This window comes from Miscanthus floridulus, chromosome 5 (genome assembly GCF_019320115.1).
Source record: "Miscanthus floridulus cultivar M001 chromosome 5, ASM1932011v1, whole genome shotgun sequence".
Taxonomy (NCBI): Eukaryota; Viridiplantae; Streptophyta; class Magnoliopsida; order Poales; family Poaceae; genus Miscanthus; species Miscanthus floridulus.
In genome coordinates, this window is record NC_089584.1 from 5138968 (window position 1) to 5147961 (window position 8994).

The 8994-nt window shown below is 42.8% G+C and overlaps 1 non-coding gene across 1 annotated transcript; it reads right to left on the reverse strand.

Moving 5' to 3' along the window:
- Positions 1-8556: 8556 nt before the first annotated feature.
- On the reverse strand, positions 8557-8663 carry LOC136455797 (small nucleolar RNA R71). Its single transcript, XR_010759264.1, has one exon. It is a non-coding gene; the product is annotated as a small nucleolar RNA R71 (small nucleolar RNA).
- Between the last annotated feature and the right edge of the window lie 331 nt (positions 8664-8994).

The window sequence follows — 8994 nt, forward strand, 5'->3', positions numbered from 1 at the left end:
ACAGTCGTGGCTGGGCAGTGTGAAAACACACGGCCCAGTAGTCCACCGCACGGGCTTGGGGCATAGCCCACTACGAGTAAGTTTTTTTTTTTTTTTTTTTTTGCTCCTCTCTCATCTCATTTCCTTTCTTGTTGGTGTTTGTTTAACAGTTGTTTTTTTGTAAAAAGTTTCAATAGAGGTATCATCTCATGAATCCCCACCATTGTAACTTTTACCTCTCAATATAATAATGTTATTAGAGAATATATATATGCCCCAACACTAGAAAAAAGGGGTCTCATTTTGTATATCCCTACACTTACTTTTAACCAATAAGAATAAGTATGAAATGTCGCAATACATAACAAAGTTATTATTGTTATAGTAAACTACTCTTTAGGAAACATAACAAGTTATAACATTTACACAAAACTCAGTTGAAATATGCAGAAATGGAGGGAGTGTATCACATTTCTCTCTACCTTTGCTCCATGAAGCTTTTTTCCTTCTCTACTCCACAAAGATGAATGAATGCTACGAGGGGGTATATATAAGATGATGGCGAATACACCATCATATCTGCAAAAATGTAAGAGTATATGCAAAAATGTAAGAGCATATACCAACATCTCCAAAATCAACCATGAAATATATATTGATACTGCATTTATTTGGTACTATAGATGCTAATATATTTCCTTATAAATTCAATCAAAGGTAAAAAAAAATGACTTCTAAAACATCTCGTGTTTTCCAATTTAGGAAAACACAGTACTTATAATGATGGTTTAAATCCTTCGTCTAGAATAATAGGACAATACCAGTAAAATAGTAATCTCAAAAAATGGACTAGCAAAGTCTTTCTGAGCACCATATAAGGCCATGTTCGTTTTGCTGAATTTTGGCTTATGCTGATTTGTTGTGAGAAGAAAATATTGTTCGTTTGCTGAAAAATACCGTTGAAGTAGTGCACCAAAACAGGGATATAGATAGCTGGAGTTAACAATTAATTGGTGAGAGCCTATGTCTCCATATGTATCTATCACTCCATGGTTATCATGGAAAGGACGTGTTAATATAGCAGGCCGATTATTATTGTTAAACAAAAAACCAACGCGACACATCCATTATTATTAAGGGCCTCTTTAGAACACAGAATTTTCATAAGAATCGTATAGAAATTGTATAGAAATCAGTTCATTTTGTGTGCCCCGGCGGGCTGCTCCATAATGCATGAAGCCAGAGGCCTGCCGGCTCCCCACGACCCCGCCCGAGTGGGCATGTGTCTGTCCCAGAATTTTTTTTTATTTTTAATCCTTTTTTGTTAATATTTTAATACTAATCCTAAAAAAGTATTTACAAAACTGACTCTTTTGGTCGCGCCAGCGCGACTGGTGCGACAGTACCACTCTGTCGTGCCACATGCGCTGGCTGAAAGCTCTAGTTTGGTTTTGGTGAATTGATAAAACCCTAAGTGCTAACCTAGTTTATCAAAGTGTTCATGAGATAGGTAGCACATTCCAAATGGAAAAGCAAATAAAGATCATAACATGATGACGGTGATGCCATGGTGATGATCAAGTGCTTGGAATTGAAAAGAAGAAAGAGAAAAATAAAAGGCTCAAGGCAAAGGTATAAGTGGTAAGAGTCATTTTGTTTCGGTGATCAATACACTTAGCGAGTGTGATCATATTTAGGTTCGATAGCCATACTATTAAGAGGGGTAAAACTCGTATCGAAATACGGTTATCAAAGTGCCACTAGATACTCTAACTCATTGCATGTGCATTTAAGATCTAGTGGAGTGCTAACACCCTTGAAAACATTTATGAAAATATGCTAACACATGTGTACAAGGTGATACATTTGGTGGTTGGCACATTAGAGCAAGGGTTAGGAACTTTATCGGTAGAGTGTCCACCCATAGAGTGCGGATAGTCCGACGGTGCCACCGGCGCTCTATACAGAAAAGATGGAGGTCACTGTAAGTGACCGGACGCTGGTCTCGGTAGGACCGACGCGTCCGATCAGTGGTAGCAGTGAGCATGCGGTTTCGGTCTCATGACCGGACGCTAGCGTGAGAAATGACCGGACGCTCAGGGCCTGAGTCCGGTCATCACTTGACCGTTGAGATCGAACGATCAACGTTTGAAGAAGGGGACACGTGGCATGCATCGCACGACCGGACACTAGGGTCCTACGTCCGGTCGATCTGACCAGAGTGTCTGGTCACCCCGAGTTGTGCCCAGTGAAGGGGTACAATGGCTCTATTTTGTGGGGACTTCTATTTAAGCCCCATGGTTGGCTCTAGCTCACTCTCTTGGCCATTTGTATTGACATAGCAACCTTATGAGCTTAGCCAAAGCCCTCTCACTCATCTCCATCATTGATTCATCATCTTTGTGAGATTGGGAGTGAATCCAAGTGCATTGCTTGAGTGTTTGCATCTAGAGGCACTTGGTGTTCGTGTTTCCCTGCGGGATTCGTTTTGTTACTCTTGGTGGTTGCCGGCACCTAGATGGCTTGGAGCAGCGAGGATTGTCGAGCGGAGATTGGTGATTGTCTTCGGCTCCGATCATGGTGATTGTGAGAGGTTTTTGACCTTTCCCCGACGGAGAGCCAAAAGGTACTCTAGTGAATTGCTCGTGGCCTGTGTGATCCTCATCTTGTGTTGGTTGTGCGACACCCTATTGAGGGTTTGGCGTGTGATGCCAATTAGCGCGTGAACCTCCAAGTGAGTGAATCGCCACAACGAGGACTAGCTTGCCGACAAGCAAGTGAACCTCGGTAAAAAATCATTGTGTCATCATTTGATTCCAATGTGATTGGCCTTCATTGGTATTCATTCTTATGATTGATTGATTCACTCCTTGACTCGATGGTATAACCATCTTGCTCACTCTCTTTGCAATACCATAAACTAGTTGTCAAGCTCTTTAGTGTAGCTAGTGGTGAGAGCTTGTTAGTTTGGTTAGTGTGGTTTTTTAGCTAGCCATTGAGAGCACACTAACTTAATGTAGTAACTTAGCCATTGTGTGGATAGAGACTATATAAACAAAAATTGTGGTAGGTGGCTTACATTTTTAGTAGGCTAGCGCAACACTTGCTTCTCCTCATAATTGTCTAACCGGTTTGCTAAATGTTGTTGTAGAAATTTTTAATAGGCAATTCACCCCCCTCTAGCCATTAGGACCTTTCACTAGCATGGCAAGCCGAGCCACGGCGGCACCGGTCGTTGACCGATGCTGGCGTGGCATACTGTGGGCCCTGTCCTGTTGTGCCAGCGACTTAGGCACGACAGCGCTGTCGCACCAGGTAGGATGGCGTGACAAGGGGACTTAGGTTTAGTCGGCCCAACCCATTTTCTTTCTCTCTCTTTCTCTCTATCCACTCCCCCACACCCATGGTTCCTAGGCGCCGTTGCCGCCTGCGCCGCCACTCTTGTACCTCTCCCCTGCACGTCCACCTCTCGAGTAACTCTAGGGCTCGTCCCTCTCTCGTATCGGCATGAAGGGAGGCAAGCCCCTGCCGCCGGCGTGGCGTGGCCGCTGTGCCCATGCGGGCGCCGGCAGCCCCCCCCCCCACCGCCTGCCCATCCCCCCGGCGCCGACCTTCACCACCGTCAAACACCTCTAGGTAGAAGTCCCACGCCTCCATTTTTTGATGTTGTGGCTCTTTAGTTGCATTGGTAGGGTTAGCAAATTTGCTATGTTATGAATGCATTTTTTTAGCGTTCGTTGGTAGTGTTTGATGTGTGCATTAGTTTTAGGATATACTCTACTCGTGGATTGGATGTAAAGTTCTTTGTTGCATGGATGTAGGTAGTTGATATATGAAGGATTTGTATAGGTATGTTTGTTCCATTTTGTGTCATGGTAATGTAGGAGTGAATGCACACGTTAGGGTTAGCAAATGTGTAGTTGTTATTGGTATTGATATGTTGGTCCATATTTTGTAGATGGATTGGTTAGTGCGATTGTTTCATGGTGGCAAAGTTAAAGGAAATGGGGAGTTTGAAAGCATGCAAGAACATGTTCAGTTCTTTAGTACACCTACCTTTCATAGTTTGGTTAGCCAATGCCGGGATAAATTTGGGTGGCCACTAAGATTGAGAGGTCGGTTTGACTATGGGAAGGAACAAGCACACTATGTGTTGATGTGTTTGTCATGTGAGGATGAGTGGAAGAACTACATAGAAGTTGTCAAGAGTAGCAGTGTTAGGTGCTTGGAAGTTGTTGTGGAGAATGGGTCTAGCCCAATTGTGGTGGCTGTGGATGATAATGTGGATGTGGAGCCTATAGAGAACCTTACCCAAGATGAAGAGTTGCAGGTGATTGTCATTAGACATGTTGATAGGTCATGTGAGCTCGGTGCCTTGAATGATGATTTCGATGAAGAAATGTTTGATGAGGATGATGGCAACGGAGATGGAACATATGATATGGATGACACATCTGAAGGATCGGAAGATGACGAAATTGATGTTGCCTCCGTGGACAAAGATGACTTTACTTTGGGGCCAAGTACTTTGAATGATGTCTTGGAGGACGAGTACAGGTCTGAGCCTAGTAGCGAGGATGAAAGTGATTGTTGTGAGGGAGGGTTTTCGAACACAATAGGAGTCCTAGCTGATGGGTCATTGAGAATGGAGTACAATGACATCAAACTGAGGCAATTGAAGGCTATCCATGTGGAGGTACCCTCGGTACCAAATTTCATGAACATTAGTATGGTTGACTAGGCAATATGTGACACCGATTTGACGTTGGTGGCCGATGAGATACCAGATAGTGAGGAGGTGGAGATTAAGAAGGGAATGGTATTTGATACGTTGGAGCATCTAAAGTATTTCCTGATGGATTATGTCATTCGATTTCACAGGTCGTATTATGTGTTCCACTCCGACAAGAACAAGAGGTACATGGTCCTTTGTAAGAATGGATGTCAATGGGGTCTATGGGCTTGGAGGCAGAGAAATGAAAAGTGGAAGACTCGTAATGTGAGGCAACCTCACACGTGTCGATCTTCGAGGTCGAAGGGTGTGCACGCCCAAAACACAGCCCGTTACCTTGGTCGTCGTCTTGTTGGCATGGTTAGGGATGATAGTGACACATCTGTTTCAAGCATGATTGAGACCATATTTAGGTTCACTAGTTATAGAGTGAAGTACTCAGGCATGGCAGGTAAAGCAGCATGCGAGTTGCTATGGGGCGATTGAAAAGAGGCGTACAACCAAGTGCATAGGATTCTAAGTGCCATGAAACACTACAATCCAAGCCTTAGGTGGTATCCTTATGTGGGTCGCATTGTCATGGATGTGGACGGCATTCCAAAGCATGTTCTGTAGAGAGTTTTTTGGTGTTTTGCTCAGTCCGCAGAGGCCTTCAAGCATTGTCGTCCCTTAGTACTTGTTGATGGTACATTCCTAACAGGCAAGTACAGGGGTGTATTGATGATTGCCGTTGGAGTGGACCTGAACAATCAACTTGTCCCTTTAGCATTTGCTTTGGCTAAGGGTGAGAACGATGACAGCTGGTGTTGGTTCATGAAGCTTGTGAGACAAAATGTGCTCCATTCATCTTGGAACATATGCATGATCTTAGATCGGCATCACGGTCTGCTGACAGCTATGAAAGAGCATGTAGATGGACGCCCTCCTCTTGAGCATCGGTGGTGCATGAGGCACTTTGCTGCCAACATATGGAGGAGGCAGAAGAAAAAAGAGGTAGTGGAGAAGTTGAAGTCACTATGTGGGTGTTGAACCAAGGAAAAGTTCAAAGAGACGCTTGTGGAGTTATAGAAGGTCCTCAATGCTAGGGCAAAGAGTTGGCTTGAGGATCAGATGCCTCAAAGGGACAAGTGGGCTCTTGCATTCGATGCCGGAGGTCTTCAGTATGGCGTGATGACTACCAATTCTTTAGAATTGTTCAACAAGGTGTTCAAGGGTATTCATGCAGTCCCCGTGTTAGGTATTGTGGAGTACTCATTCAGGAAGTGCAATGAATACTTTGTCAATCGATGGAACCTAGCAAAGGCGTCCAAAGAAAAATGGGGTAGAGCCGGTAGAAAACATTTGGATCTCTTAGAGACGATAACTTCGAACCAAGTGGGGGAGGCCTTTGGGCCATCGAGGTTAGTGTACAATATCAGGTTAGCCAGAGGAACGAACCCGAGGGCGAGAAGTACGGTGGTAGGAATTATAGGGTGGACCATGAGAAAGTGGAATGCTCTTGTAACATTCCACAACTCCTCCATGTGCCTTGCTCGCATGTCATTACAGCTTGTAGATGCAGGGGTCTAGACCACGAGAGTGAAAAGTTCATATCTCCTTTTTACCTCATGTTAAACACTCTCAAAGTGTGGGAGTCGAGCTTCGAGCCTTACCTAGATCTGACATAATGGCCTGAGTACTACGGGTTGGATTATGTTCCCAACCTGGACCTTCTGAAGACAAAGAAGGGTAGAAGGAAGAAAAAGCGGCTCTAAGGAGTTATGGATGCATCGAACGGGTATGGTGAAGATATGTATGGTTTTGGCGACTTTGATGAGGCTATTGATGGTAGTTATCATCCATTATAAACCACCAATATAACTTGAAATCATGCATAAAAATAATCACCAACATAGACTTAGGAGTTTAAACTAACAATTTCCACGAGTTTTGGTGAATCTGTATTTTCAGTAGGGTTTATCCAGAAAACCGTCAAGGGGGATCAAAACATCAAATAAAATTACGCTTATCCACAACGAAAACTACTCCAGAAGGTTTTAGAGGACACCAGAAGTCACGTCACCGAAGCAGACCCTGAGAGGATGACAGGTTAGGCTGGCCGGCCCCCTAGTCCCACATGGCAGTCCCTCCTTCGTACGTCGGTTCTCCACCGCCTTATGGATTGCATCTATGACGTTTATTTAAGTCGGTTTGATCCGAGGGCTCAGAATTGATGCTCCGGCCTATATATACTAGCCCCTACCCCCCCCCTCCCTAGGGCATTGCATAAGTCAAGAGTAGACCAAAAATTAGGGTTTTCAAAGAGAAGAGAATAGAGCTCCAATTCTTCAAGTTCTAGTATAGGCTAGCTAGCAAGGTTTAAGTAGAGTTTGGGCTATTGCTCAGGATTCCGGATTCGCCGTTTGGAGACTGGTATAGCCATTGTATCTCTCTTATTTATGACTTTGTGCTACTTTAATATTATATTGCTATTTATTATGTTCCTAGTTTGCTCAAGTTATATGCTTGATATAGTTATGATTGATGATGAATTTATGCATATGTTCGCAAAGCACTTAGCTCAATACTCGAGTGAGTTAAGTGGTCGATATTATGTAAGCATGGTTCTTAAATATTGTTTACCTGCGGATGCATTCTACACTTTGGGTCATGTGATAGATCGCGGATGTGACACTCCTATTGACTCCTTTGTAGTCCACTTCCTGTTTGTAGAGCAAGTAGAACCCGATTGCGAAGGGAGTCAAGCTCTGTTCTTGATCTTTCTTAGTAATGTTCCTTATGCATAGATCCAAAGCTAATTATGCTATAGATGAGAGTGTATATACTTGGGTGTACAAACTACTTAGTAAATAAGGAATGACTTAGGAATCTTTTGCTCTTAACGAATATCCTACTTAGTCATACTATATTTATGAGTATCTATTTCTATCTCTAGAATATTATTAATACCTTGCACTTATCATTTATTTATTACTTGACTTACCCCTGCCATAGCATGAGAGTGGTTTTATCATAAGTATATATCTCTATGCCAACCCCATAGCTCCTCCCTATAGATAAAATATAAATAATGATACCTGGTATACTCCCGGGTGAAATGCTACAGTGGTATATTATCTGTGTGCTTGCGGATTATTTCAACTTATATGATATTTCTAAATTGTCAAGTGTTCTTAATAATTACCAAAACACATTTCTGGCATCATGCTAGGGATAACAACTTAGTAAAGAGTGATGCTAAGAAATGTCAACAAGCATTTCTGGCGCCGTTGTAGGGGAGGGGCACATGGCTATAGAGAATTGATCAAATAAATACTTATTGATGAAATCATAACACCTCTGCTTTAGCAGGCTTACCCATGTTTATCTTTGTTCATATCTTATATAGGGTATTGCAGGATTGACTGTGATTCACCAACAATATCCATCAATCAGAATCAATCCAATCAAGAGAAAGCTCAACACCAGTTTCTGAAGCTATGGCTGACAAGACTCTGCGCGAGTTCTCTGCTCCAAGCACTAAGAACATTCGCACTAGACCAACACTCAAAACCAATAACCTTGAGTTTAAGCTCAAGCCAAGCCTCATCAACATGGTACAAGCTACCCCATTTAGTGAAAAGGCACATGAAAATGCTAGTGCTCATTTTTAGAATTTCCTGGAGATTAGCGGCATAATCGCTATCAAGGACGTTGCTCAAGACATCATACTACTCCGCCTCTTTCCATTCTCACTTGTGAGAAGGACGAAGCAGTGGTTCTACACCAATAAGGATAACATCAACACATGGGTAAAGTGTTCAAAGGCCTTCCTAGAAAAGTTCTTCCCTGTAGGCAAGACCAATGCATTAAGAGGAAAGATTTCCAACTTCCAACATCAGAAGGGAGAAACCATTCCAGAAACATGGGAACGTTTCTAAGAATATATTTTAGATTGTCCTCATCATGGGATAGAACAATGGTTGCTCACACAAAGTTTCTATCATGGATTAACTCAGAAAGCTCATGAACAACTCGATGCTACTACCGGAGGATCATTTATGTCATTCACCCTTAAAAAAGCTAAAACTCTTATGGAAAAGATAGCCTCTAATCAAGGCTGGTCATCATGCAACATTCAATCTTGCAATAAGAGCGAAGAAGTACCAGAAGAGGTGTGCGTACTGTCAACCAAGATGGACGTCTTGTTGAATTGGCTTGAACAGCAAGCCAATTACAAGAAAGATTGTCAGGCCATTCAAGATGCTTTTAATTCACAAAACACCTATGGAGAATATTTGGGG